At 46.3% G+C, this 14,283-nt stretch overlaps 1 long non-coding RNA gene across 1 annotated transcript; it reads right to left on the reverse strand.

Moving 5' to 3' along the window:
• Positions 1 to 1,232: 1,232 nt before the first annotated feature.
• LOC308063077 lies at positions 1,233 to 8,433 on the reverse strand. The gene is made up of 3 exons (XR_013927839.1): positions 6,292 to 8,433; positions 5,377 to 5,516; positions 1,233 to 2,017 (listed from the first exon to the last, which is right to left on the reverse strand). It is a non-coding gene; the product is annotated as an uncharacterized lncRNA (long non-coding RNA).
• Between the last annotated feature and the right edge of the window lie 5,850 nt (positions 8,434 to 14,283).

Consider the following 14,283-nt stretch of genomic DNA (forward strand, 5'->3'; position numbering starts at 1 on the left):
AGAGATTTTACTGGTTTATATACTATACTAGCTGGTGCTCTACCCACTTACAGGTTATCCTGAAAAGGTAAAAAACATCAAAAAGCATAACCAAGATCTAATGCCTATCCTCAGGCAGAAAAATCCCCACCAGTTCTCTATGCTGTACCAAAAAGGGTATTCAACAGGCAAGACAGGCGTAACCAGGGCAATCTATACTACGCTCCAAGCTTTCATCCATGTTAAGACAGCAACTTGCACACAGGATCACAGGATAAATCAGGTCACAAGGGACCTCGGCAAGTCTCTCAGCCAACCGCCTCCTCAAAGCGGACTCAGCTCTGAGGTCAGATGAGGCTGCATAGGGCTTTTTCCACTCTGATCTTGAACCATTCAAGGAGGGAGACTGCACAACCTCTCTGTTTTACTGTTCTCACCATGGTGAAGCTGCCCACATTCCATTAGAAATTCTTGTTTCCATTTATGCCTCTTGTACCTTTGCTTCATGTGACGCACCACTGGGAGGCACCTGTCTCTGTCTTCTCCATACACGTACTGGAAGCTGCTACTGGGTCCCCTTCAAAGTCATCTCCTCTCTACACTGAACAAGCCCAGTTCCCCCAGTCTCTCCCCAAAAGGCAAGTAGTCCTGCTCCTGGCAAAGTTTGATGGCCCTCCACTGAACTCGCTCACGGATGAAAGACCACTCTCTCTTGCACTGGGGCCTCAAAATTATACCCAGGGAGCTGGACACAACCCAGGGACTGCCAGGTAGCAGCGTACAATCCCCTTCCTCAGTCCCCTGGCTATGCTGCTCTTCATACAGCCCAGGACACCGTTAACCTTCTCAGCCGGCAGGGCACCCTGCTGGCTCATTCTCAGCTCACTTTCTGCCAAGACCCTCTGGCTATTCCCAGCAAAGCAGCTCTCCAGCCAGGCAGCTCCAGCACGTGCTGTAGCAAACGGTTGTTCCTTTCCATGTGCAGGACTTCGCATCTGCCCTTGTTGAATTCTGTTAAGACAGGCCTGACAGTCCATTTACCCAGCTTGTCAAGATCCCTCTGAATGGCAGCGTGGCCCAGATGCACATGTTGCAAACTCAACGACAGCGCACTCTAGCACACCACTGACGTACTAAAGAAACCTGAACTCTAGGAATCCAGCCTGAAGAGTGCGAAAACCTCTCAATTACCAACAACTAAGATGAAATAAAAGGCCTCTTCAATTCCCAGGACAGAAAGGAAAAAAAAAACAACAAATAGAACCTCCACATCGTATCCATTTCAGCATTCCTCAATTCCTCGATAATTAGTTCTCGTTAACTATCATCACAAAATGAAGTTGCTTATAAATAGGAGATTGGCGGCCTTCCATAAAGTTGTATGATGACAGCCAAACCGAGGTCTTAGACAAAATCATTAAAAGGAAAAGAAAACAAAGGGCATATCATGTTGAGTAAGTTATCTGAACTTTTGCTTTCCATGGATAGTAACTTTAAGCAATGATCAAAACCAGTTCCCATTCTCCTTTAAAAAGCAAGAGAGAAAGTTTATGAGATAGTTTTCAGACAGATCTTGATGCCCTACTGTAGAAATGGGATCTAGAAAAGTAGTATCTAGGGATCACTTGTTTCTACTTTAATTGAAGTCCATTTTCATTTTGGAGTAACAGTAAATAATATTAAAAAAAAATGCTCTTCTATCACTAATGACACAAAGCTATCACTCAATTCAGTAATAAAGGACCCATGCAAAACACGCAAACAAAAGCGCCCAAAGCCTGCTCTCAAACCTAATTTATAAAACCAAAACCATCAGAATAGAGACCTCCAAGATAATAAACATCACAGGTGTGTTAGTATTTGTACATCACACAACATGTTCCATAGTTGAAATGCTACTGTATAGAATACCTTTCTTTGGTTTTCCTGTTCTTGATGTCTGGCTAGGAGATTGTGGCATTCCTATATCCGTTTAGGGAAAGGCGTGTCAAGGACAGACCAAACAAGGACACCAGAATAAATGTGAATTCCCAGAAATCTGGAAAACCTAACCAGTACATTAACAAAGCTGTAGCAATGGGAGAATGTACTGTGACCGTCAGCCTACTCTACAGTTACAAGAAGTAGAAGCCAAACCTATCACAACCTACAGAACTCTACTCTTAAGGGACAGTGTCAAACAATGTAACTTAATTTACTTGCTCCATTGTAGAATACCTATATTCCAATATTTTGAAACACCGAAACAGATTCTTGGCAGTTTACTGTACTGCCAACTTTGTATTTCTCTCAGCTTGAATAGTCCTTGCCCAGCACTGACTGCCAATGCAATTCCTTCATATTTGTAGAGTGTTTTATACGTACGGCACACTTAAAATCCCTCCGTCTAAGCATCCCAAAAATCTGTAGGTGCCAACAAACTTTGGAGATACACTAGCCAGCTGTGTCAGATGGTGCCTGATGCAAACACAGCCCCCTCCTACCTCAGTCTGAAGGTAAAAGCCCTGCATATATTGATTTGACCATGCTGAACTGTTCACATAGAGAAGCTATGCCACCAGCCAGAACGCAGGCTTGACAAGCAGTCAGAGTGAATACCCTGTTCCCCCAGGGCTACAGGGCAGGCCACAACTGGACCAGAACGGGTGCACTGACTGGTGTGAGTGTCATGCATGTGTGCTTGTGTGTGTACGCGTGTCTATGTGTTGTGGAACAGAAGCTTTAGAATATAAATCACCATCCGCCTGCTCTACCCATCCTACTTAGTAAAATTTGATTTTTTATATCAATGAATGGTGTGGTTGTTATTGCAGCTACCCAACACCAAATGTCTTTGTGACAAGGCCATAACATTTGCCTCAGAGCAACAGGGAGTCCTGCTTATATTGATGTTACCACAAATACATGGAATGGATGTGGCAAGAGGACTCCTATCAAAAACACACATGTAAGAGTTAAAAAAAGGACCTCAAGATTGTTTCTCATTCCTTCTCCATTTCTCAATTTTCTTAAAAGGTGATACAGCAGATATAAAGCACACTGAAGCACTCGTTTCTTTTCCAAGAGCTCTAAGACGAAAAACCAATGGTTTCTGTAGGAACAATACACCAATATGCAGTGCAGCAGCTAAAAAAAGCTGCCACTGAAGACATACTAGAAATCTGAACCCTCGCTTTTAGAAAAAATGCGTAATTACTTTTTGCCAAAGAAATTCCAACTTCAAATCTGAAAAGTCTGTCTTTTGATATGCTAGAGGTGGAAGCCATTCATTTAGAGGTTTTTGCAAGTCTGTCTGCAATCAACAAAAAGGTTCATGTTCTGACAAAAAGTAAACACTCAAATAAGCATGAGCCAACCTCTTAAATATACCGACTTGCTCACTAGAAGCGAGTATTTTGAAGAATGTTCAACAAGTGCAAAAGGAATAAGGACTACATTGAAGATCCCAGAAAAACAGGAATGAAGAGCAAGATTAAAACAAAGAATTCAAAGTGGGTATTCCTGCGTTGTCTCAAGATCAGTCTAGCTTCTCCTCTAACAGGGGCTTCAAAGCTTTTACTGCAGCCTATCAAAGGGACTCAGGATGCAGGACCTGTGCTTTGTGTGTGCAAGCAAGAGACTGCAGAATCAATGCCACCAAGTGTTCCCTGCATGCTACTAATCCCTCTCACTCAACAGGCCGGGGTCATTTTCTAGGAGACTGAGCACAAGAAGAAAAAGATTCATACTACTCAAGAAAAACAAGCCCTACTATAAACAGCTTGAGACCACAGCACACTCTTTCTCCTCCCAAGTCCTTAACCCACATAAATATGCTCTTCACACTTACTAGGCCTCTTCAAGTGAGGATTTCCCATAACATTGTGGACTTATGCTAGTAGTATTACTGTCTTCAAGGAACTGAGAAAATTACTTGGTTCAAGAACCCATATTTCCCTGAGGGCATATTAATTTTGGAATCACACAACAGTATTATTCTTCAAGCCACATATTTTAAAATAACCCAGGCCTGTCAGTCATCACAATGTGGTACCACAGCAATTATCTACGTGCACAGGAGGCAGCCACAGAGTGCTGTTTGGGTAAAAGCAACATTTTCTTGATTAAACTACCTGTACCAAGCCCTTTCCAAAAATAAAATAAAATATAAAAACCTCTGCATCTTCCTTCAGTCTATCAAGAAACTTTACACATCGCTGACTAGATCAAAATAACTAGTCCTAAGTCAAAGGAACAAAGTTTGGCTCTAAATTAAATTCCCCTATCTGGGAAAAGTGAATTCGGAAACATATGTCATGAAATACGAGCAAAACACGGGATATTTAAATAAAAGGAGTAATAAACTGTGTTTGAACACTGTCTGCTGCCCATTTGCCGCAAAGTTCTGATGTAACACCCTTAAAAAAAACAGAAAGGATAGAACTTCCCACTGTAGGGCCTGAGATGTAAAGTACAAGACAGTTCGTTCTATATTAAAAGATTAGTTTTCTAAGATTCCTCTAGGGCTATATGAGCTCATAAGCATAGACTGGATCTTAAAAATTAAGGAGCGGTTGTTTTTTTTTAAATTTAAAATAAACTCACTGAAGGAGCTGATTTTTTGATAACAAGGCAATTCAATTGTTTTTCTGGATCACAGGTTAATGTGGACTTTTTAACATTTATTTCATAAAATTACTGGAAGTAAAAGTGTTATTTATTTTTACTGGAAATCAAACTACGTCCATGAAGATACAGTACACACAGAAGTTGCATTGTTGTTTCTAACAAAGTGTCTTTTCCAAGACGATTTTTCCTAAGTATGTCTCTACAGCACCTACACAGCAACAATCGTAACTGATGCTAAGAAATAAGATAACTCACTAAAAGAAGCTTAGTGCAGGTGAAACTATTAATATTAAAACACCACCGCACAAACTCAGTGGATATCAACAAGACATATACAGTCCTGCTAACTCATCTGTTGCTTCCCAACTACAGGAAGATGAACAACTACTCAGGACGAACCTACTGCTTTTGCAATTCGTTTTCACAATCTGAATGGCCATCTACAGGTACAAGTACACACCCCAAAACCAAAACCACTCTCACCTAGTTCCTTCCCTGTCCCCCTTCTCTCTCTGTATGAAAACCTGTACAGATGGGCAATCTGGCAGGCAGAACGCAACAACCCGGTAGGTGGCCCCGTAGCACACAAACCGCAGCTGCCTTCACCCCTGACAAGAAGCACCTCCAACCAGCAACAAGTCAGCATATTCACAAAGCTTCTTGCGCTACCCCACCTGATGCCTCCACTAAAGTCAACGGCAAACACAGTGAGCGCTGACAACACAAACCCCCTAAAGAAAAGGCCACAGTGATTTTCCTCGTGAGCTCCTGCGTGATTAAAGATCCTACCTCCTCTGTCCACAGCAGGTGCACCCAACGTCAAGCCAGCAGCTCTGGCCCGGTGAGGAATGCCAGGTACTGTGTCGCCTTGTGCACCACCTTCGTCTCTGTCTCCCCGGAATGCGTATGCCACCAGTTGTTTACAAAGACTATATAGGGAAAGAGAAGAAACATATTTGGTAAAAACAACCACATACTTGCTTATACAGTTTAATAGAACAGTTAACAGCCACTTATCCACCCTACACGTATTCATAGCCGTATGAATTCATATACTTGTATGCATTCACTGAGAGTAATACACACAGAACTTACTGCACGACTACTACCTACTTCAATATTCACTACAGTCATGTTCACTCTAGAGGTGCATATCCACACCTACGAAGCTATTAGCTCCCGCTCGGCACAGTATTTTCAGCTTAGCTGTTAAGCACACATAACCACCTCAGAGAAGGGATACGCACAGGTACAAAGCTATCCATAAGAGGGGTGAAACTGCTTAAGACTTTAACAAAAGGGATATGTTAGATCTCTGAAACAAAAGGATGGTAGTTCCTGCTCATTGTAGTGGAAGTCAGTAAGGACAATGGTGCTGGTCTGAGGAGAGGACTGACATGCATTTCAGTTTGCCACGTTCTACCTCTGGGTAACTGTAGGATACAGACATGTTTTAGAGCTTGTACTGGGCAGGTGCAAGTTTAGCATCAAAACTTGAAATCTACAGACAATTCAGGGTGGAAATTTTCTTCAACATCCAGATTAATACTAGACACAGGGAACGATACGTATCAGAAGACGTCACTGAGCACAGCTTCAGGACAGCTTTCAACACACCATTAAACCGTGCTGCTATTACCAAAAACATTCAAAAGCCACACTGACAGCTGAAAACCTATTCTAACAATAAAGTCAAAAATTTACCTAGAATATCCATGAGTAACAGCATAATCCTCAGCTGTCCATCCGTTAGTGTCTTTATGGAAAAGATCAGCACCATATCGAAGAAGAACTTTTATTAAATTAAGCTGTCCACCAGATGCTGCAGTCATAAGTGGGGTTCTGAAACACCAAAAATATGTTATGGTGTAGATCATTTGACACAGACAGTGTAATTATTTTTATTCCTATTTGCTCTCAAAAACTACTTTCCTCATTACTGAATGAGCAAAAGAAAAAGCAGTTTTCATTAAATATTAAGAGCAACCATAAAATGCAAGAGGGAGTCGAAACAACCAAACCTTCAATCTTCAGACAAAGCTTCCACATAGACAACACTCACATACAAACTATGCCACTATGCAGGAGATGTTTTTTCACATTGAGGCAGTGCTGCTGAGCTACCAGCATGTTTCCTGCCAGAAGGGCCACCACAGACAATGCCTTCTTGTAATCCTCTACGAGGAAAGCACCCACTGAGGTATGACAACAGCCAAGTGCAGATGTTCTTTCACAAGTCACACAGAAATAGCTGCTATGTGGCTCCCCGGGTTTTTTTCAGAGCTCACTCTCATGCCTCTGATTAATCCAACCTAAAGAATACTAAAGAGACCCATGCAGAGTTTTGACAAACCACTCACCTTTCACAGTGATCTCGAGCATGCACATCAGCTCCTCTCTGCAGAAGAAACTCTGCTATATCTTCATGATGTTCAGAGATAGCAAGAATAAGCGGAGTGTTTCCCTCCTGAAAGGGCAGATAAATACATTTAAAAATAAAAGTAAAAAAAAAAAACCAACCCTACAAGAGAAAGACTAATACAACTTTTTGAAAGAGCTTCTTCAACAAACACAAAAATTTACCTTATTCCGAGCATCAATATTGGCATTATGCTCAAGTAACAGCCCCGCTACAGTTGTATTAGGAGATCGGACAGCAAGGTGAAGGGCAGTGTTGCCGTCAGCATCTGCCAGGTGTGGGTTGGCACCGTGCTCCAGCAGAATAGCTACACATTCTTCTTGCTGGCACTGTACTGCCTGGGAACAACACACAGAAAAGGAAGAACTTCCAGCACTCTGTTACAATTGCCGCAGCTTCCCAATGCTGGAAAATAAGAGCACCTTCAAAGCTGAGCTAACATATGCCTATTCCACGCTGATTACCAGATGCATGCTTCTACGCAGAGCTGTGTAAAGAATCCTACCAGCCACCTCTCATTTAATGCACAGTTGACAAGCCCCACTTGAAAGAGCATAACATATTCCACATACCTTCATCAGCGGCGATCTGTTATCACTGTCAGAAAGATTTAGTTTACACTTGTTTTCTACAAGATATGTAACAACATTCACATGGCCATTCGCAGAAGCAAGATGCAGAGGTGTCCTAAAAATTAAACATATTAAATTAGCACAAACAGACAACTAGAGAAATAATTTCAGGCTCTGATAAATTGATATGACCACAAGTTTCACTTTGCACAAAGCAAGCTTAAGAAATGATTTCTCATTCCGTTACCAGTAACAGCAGTTGTGCACCAAACACCCGAGACTGGCCAGCAAAACCCCTCCGCAGCATCTGCTTAGTAAGGTGCCATTTCCTTCACTCTAGAACTTAATCTGCACAGATTCCTGTGCCCAGGTGTTAGTCACTGCCTCCAGCAGGACTACACCTGTGGTGCAGCAAAAAAGACCAGAGTTTGGGAATCTGAGAACTATGGCAAGCAACCCTCTAAGTTCTATAATTATTCATGTGCCAGAAGTATCAGAGATGTAGATGGGCTTTATACAAAGAGTATTAGCGTTTCCCTGCACTTCAAGAATTTCTGCTTTTTCTCTAGCTTGCTTACTACTGCAACAAAACCAAGTACTCACTTGCACCAAAGTGCCCCCCATAACATGCAGCAAACCAGACAGAACACTGTAATCCTGAGTACAGGAAAGTAATACCTGATCCTTCAGATATGTATAACTACAATAGTCATAATAAGCCTACTACAGAGGAAGTCCTCTCCAGGGAGGGAATACTGTGTTTCCATAATACATGACCAGCATAAGAAAATGAAACTCTTTTCTTCAAGTTAAAGCCTTGCCAGAGGGAAAAAAAAAAACAACCAACAACAACAACAAAAACCAAAACACTCCTTCAAACTACGGAACATCTTAGGTCTGATGTCAACTAACCAGCCTACTTATACTGAAAGAAATTGCCCAGAAAGTCCTTGCATGTGTTTCCCCCTAAATCAGAGGCACAAATCAGCACAAGCTTCACTCTGTGCAAAAGCAAAGCACCTGCTGCTCTGCAGGACACCTGTCCCAACAGAGCAGAAGACAAGCTAGAAAACAGCTGGGACCTTCCTCCCTTGAAGGTGATGCAGTAACAATCCCACAGTTCCTCAAGAACTGAGGGGAACACCAGCACTGGTTCTGAACCACATCACTGCAGGTAGGTCCTTCTCTGTATTTAGGAAAGCTCAACTAGTCTTGCAATTGTTTTGGTACCTTGCTGAGACAGGAGCACAACAGCTCCCTGGCTAAGTGGGAATGGAAAGGGAGAGGTACACAAATGCAGTGGCAGGTGATGCAGAAACACAGTAATCTGTAACACAGATACTTGTTACAGGGCAGCTGACATCCTCCTCCACTGCAACAAAGATGAGGATGAGAGAAATACAGAAAACTTCAAAGAATTTGTAATGTCTTGCTACAGACAGGGAACAGACTGGAGCATTGACAGAGGAGTAGCTCAAGAGCAACTACCACCACTTTTTGAGAAATTTCCATGTAAACATGCAGGATTCTTCATCTCTGAAGAAATGACTGACTGAGATTATCTGAAAGCTAACCAGGACTGGTTATGAAGGAGTCCACAATCATCTGAAAGCTGCTACTACCAACCACTAGGAAGCATGACAGACGTGAAGTAGTCACTATCAGCTCTGCAAACAGAAAAGCCTTCAGAAAACTTGTGGACTTGTTGCTGTCCTCCTCAACCAAGCCTCTCAGTCTGTCAACAGGAGACGGCTCTGCTTGGAGCAAGGCCTGCTGTGCTCCACAGAAGATCCACTCAGGGAACAGGCTGGCAGAGAACACCAGTGTTCAGGGTTGCCTGTCCCTGCAAGAGGCCTCCAGTAACACCGAACTTCTTTTGCCACCCAACCCTGGGGACACTGCCCAGATTCTGTTCCTGCTCCTGCTGCTACGCTGATCACCTACAGAGTAGAAGAGAACTGCTGATGCTGAGCAGCCACGAAACAACCCCACTGGGAAACAGCAGGTTGGCAGTACGCACTTTGAATGGCCCTTGAGCCGACAACCCAGCAGCTACAAGCCAAGCAATGAAAAGCGCTGGAGTTCAGTCTGACAGGCAGCTGACAGGGTAAATCTCCCTTAGCGATGAGCTCTGACCCAGGATCCATGACTAGCTGGCATTGTGCCTGCAGTGCTTCCAACTCTGTGCTGACTTTTGCCCGTCTCTGTCAGTGAGGCTGAGGGTTTTGCTAGACCACCTCTGAAAGCTGCCTGCTCCTAACTGATGCTGTATCAAGCACACTTTCGGGAGGTCTTATGGGCTACAGGACCTACTTTATGGAAGGAACTTGTATGTGTGATACTTGCCATGCTCCTGGTGCAGGATTTTGCTTTTGGAAATCCTGAGGAGCAAACCTGAGATATTCATACAACCAATGCACACATTTTTGCCGTTACTTTGCATTATTTCCTATTCTACACCTCTATTTCCAATGATACCAAGTCTTCCAACACTATGAAGCCCTGAAATGCAGCTGTATCCAGTGGTCACTCACAACAAACATCACACCCACAAGCACTAAGAGGGCACAGGTGGCCTTGCAACCCTCATGGCTGGTACAGAGGGCAGTGGCTGCAGCAAGCAGGCAGGCTCTGTCCACTGAATTGCTCTCAGCCGCGCTTTTCAGCAGCTTTTCAGCACTGGGCATTATCATGGCAAAACCACCACAGTGCTCATCATAGTACACTGCCTTTTCTCCCCTCCCCCCCCCCCCCCCGGCTTGGTTTTTTTACAGTTTGTGACTTTATTTGTCCTGTTATAACACTGACAATACAATAGCCTGGCACACAGAAGGAAACCTTTCCAGAGGAAACAAAGCTTTCTAGACAAGATGAGCTTGAAACACAAAAACTAGCTCAATTTCATACCAGGGTCTGCTAAGAGCTGGTGACTGACTGATGACTGAATCAGCCACAGTGAATGGGAAGGCAGTAAGAAGAAAAAGAGAGAGACTTTCAGAACTATTTCCATAAATGCCATCGAGCACCTTGACTCTGGCAGCTTAAGTATGCACAAAAGTGCACTCGAGCCACCTTAGCCAGCATCACCCACCCTCCAGCTGCATAAACTAATACTGGCTGGCAACACTCAGGCACACAGCCCACGTGCTGACGGACTGCATTCTTTATTGCTTTTCCTACAAATCTAGACAGTTCCAGGTGTTTTCAGGGCAATAAGCTAGCTGGCTGGCAAAAGTCCAGTCTTCAGAAAAGACAGCCCAGGATACTGAAGTACTCTGATTAAACCAGCATCTCCTCTGAATGTCATGGATGTTTTGACTCAGAGTCTTTTCAGAAAAGGCATTAACAGCTCAACACATACAAGACCCAAAACCTTCAGCTGATTCCCTTAGGCTTACGGTGGATCATGAGGAGCTATGCTGCAGCCCACGGCTTCTCCCTAAGATACAACTGCCAAGTACTTGCTGTGCTCGACTCAAAAGCACACATCCTAACACCTGCCAGAAGCAGCAGCTTCCTCTGCATGGCACTGCCCAGATTTTCCAATCCAAGGCACTAATTAGCTGTACCAAGGCCACAGAGCAAACAGCAAAGTAACTGCCACCTAAAATCAGACTGATGTTGCTTTGGCTGCAACATCAGAGTCACAAAAGGCACATCGGGCAACCGTCCACACAGCACCAATACACAGCACATTTACCCTTTCCTAAACGCAGTGCTTACCCCTCTTTTACTCCCAGCTGAGGCAGTGCAGCTTGCTCAGCTCAACTACTAACCCCACACGCTGAGGCCTCCGAGGTGCATGCACTCTGCCTTCCAAGCGTGCCTGGAGAATGGCCCTGAGGCTCCTTCTGCAACCCGCCCTGGCCAGGCTGCTGCCGCCGCCCTGCCGCTCCTGCGCCCCCAGGCAAGGCAACACCCCCGGGAACGAGGGCACGGAGGGGGCCGGGGCAAGACCGGGACAAGACGGGGGATGCTCGGCCGACTCCAAGGGCTCCTGGCAGCACAGGCCTGGCTCCCCGCCCAGGCTGAGGCTCCCCGCAGCGACGCTGCCGTTGGCTCCCAGCGCCCTTGAGCTGCCGGCGGCTGCAGCTGCACCTGAGGGTGCCGGCGCTGCCCGCAACCCCCCCACACCCCGCCCCAGCACCGCCCGGCGCTGCTGCCCCCCGCCGCTTACCGCTTCGCCGTGTCCCGCTCATCGATGCCGTATTTCTTCAGTCTCTGCCGCACCTGACCCAGGTCGCCACGGGCGGCCGCACGGTGCAGCTTGCCCAGGTCCTTCAGCCGGAGCTCGTAGGCACCGGTGGGGAAGGGCTTGGCGGAGCTGCCGGCCGCTGCCGGCCGCCCCTTCTTCTTCCTCCCGAACCCGAAAAACCTCTTCATCCCGCGGCACGGTCCCGCCTCAGGGAAGAGACGGCGGGAGGCACGCGGCGGGCTGCGGCAGGCCCCGGGCAGGGCCGGGGGATCGGGGGTCCCGGGGCTGGGCATCGGGGGATCGGGGGACCCCGGGGCAGGGGGATCGGGGGTCCCGGGGCTGGGCATCGGGGGATCGGGGGGACCCCGGGGCAGGGACGGGGGATCGGGGCCCCGGGCAGCGGCCCGGTACGGCTGTCTACAGAGCGAACCACCAGAGGGCGGGAAGCCGAGCGCACAGGCTGCTCCTCAGCGCGGCAGCGGCGGACAGCGCCTCCCTCAGCGCGGGCTCTGCTGGCGGGGGCGGGGTCTGCTCCGGCGCGTGTCCAGCGCGAGTCCAGCGCGAGTGACGTCACTTCCTGCCCCGCGGTGCCCGGCGGCTCCCGCGCGGTGCCCGGCCGCGGCGCTGCCGAGCGGGGCCGGGGGCAGCGAGAGGCCCGGCGGGTGGCGGCGGCGCTGCGCCCCCCGCAGAGCACTCGGGCAGCTGTCGGGAAGCTCGGGGGGGTGCCGGCGTACCGGGCAGCAGCAGCTCCCCGCTGGCCCCAGCGGGGCCCGCGCTGCGAGCACGCTGGGGGGCTCGGTCTAGTTGGTTTTAAAAGAAAATGGCTCAAACTGGGAAAGCGCTTGTCGTTCAGGGCAAGGGCATCTCGTCAGGGAGTTATGGCCAAAACAGCTCTGCGAGCAATTCGCCTCCTAGTTTGTTGAGCAGTCCTGCTTGTGTGCCATCGTTAGCCCTGGGCAAATGGATGCCAAAGGAACGAACAGCAAGGGTTAATATAGCGGGAGGGGGGCGGGGGGGGCCTGTAGGCATCATCTAGTTACCTGCCTTGCCAGGACAGGGTCAGAAAGTTACTTTCCAGTAAATGTGGCTGAGCTGGCACTGCCACAAAAGAACACAAACGCGCACTGAGGGTATGGAAACGTGGTCCAGAAATCAAAAGACAGGTCGTGCCTTTGGTATAGATAAGTTGGGAACCATCCTCCTATTCTACTGCTGCGGTGATGGCACTAAGTAGTTCAGCGTGGTGAAACCTTACTATAAGTACCATATGGTTTTGGGGTGATGTCACAGTCCAGTATACCCTAGATGGTTTGACTCATGGAACACCTTGCCAGCACACTACTTCCTATTAGAAACTGCCTCTTGCCAATGAGTTTGTGAAACATGGGAGAGATGGCAAAGAAAACCTCAATCAGAGAGAGGGACACACTTCACTGTGATTAGCGCTGAAAATATTGATTACAACAGGACAGGAATCTAGTACCACTTTTTAGGGAGGAGATTCAGCCCTTTGAAACACCTTCTTTTTCTTCATCGCTAATAATGGTACAGCTCCTAGAACCTTCATTTTCCTTTCTGGAATGAGCCTTCACAGCTTTATCAAGCCTGTTCGCTCTGGCAGTGTTCTCGCCGACCAAAGTGGCTGATGTACAGTCACTTTCCTTAGCTGATCGTCAGTGTATTAGCAGCATTCCGTTATTGCAGACGTGATCTCTAGAAGGAAGAACTATAATAATTATAATAATAATATTTTTTTTTTAAAGACTGAAAAAAGACTTTTGCTGAAAACACATCCAAGTAAATTCAGGTTGCAAAACCTGAATTCTATGAGTTTTGGGAAATGGCTATGAGCAGCAGCCATTTCAAGAGTACCTCTGTAATCAGTCTGACCATTTAATGGGGGAATGGAGAGCAAAATGCATTTTTTAATTGAGTGTATTTGTTTTCTTCCAGACATTAGAAGAAAGGCAGGATTTTATTTACAAGGTGGCAATACACAGTAAACACAATCCATCTCTGCTCTTTCCAGGAGGAAGTATTTCTTCTCCAGTGTTTTTTCAAGTGCATGCATGCTCAGCCACAAAAACTTGGGTTTATTACAGGTCACTCCACAGCCAAGACCAGGAGACTCTACAGTTCCTGTGCAATATTAAATGTTTCAGAATGGTATTACCCTCCCCCCCGTGATTACCCAGTTTTAGTTGGCAGGGACTTGGTAGCTGGCTGGGCTGAAATTCAGTTTCAGGCTTTGAAGATAAGAGGGTGCTGATGGGTCCTGTGGATATAGTATTACGGGCACAACGGGCACTATTTGTTTATTATTAGCCAGAAAGGATGCAAAACTAAAAACTAGAATCTATCACCCAGAGCAACCTCAAAAGCACTTCTGGGAACTCTGCTTCTGGGTCTCCAAGACCAGGAAAGACGGACTGAGTCAGCTACTAGTAAGCAATTAGTTACTGCATTCATTTTTTCTGCATCACCTCACACTGCATTGTGCCCTGGGAAGC

This window comes from Falco punctatus (assembly GCF_963210335.1).
Source record: "Falco punctatus genome assembly, chromosome: 4".
Lineage (NCBI taxonomy): Eukaryota > Metazoa > Chordata > Aves > Falconiformes > Falconidae > Falco > Falco punctatus.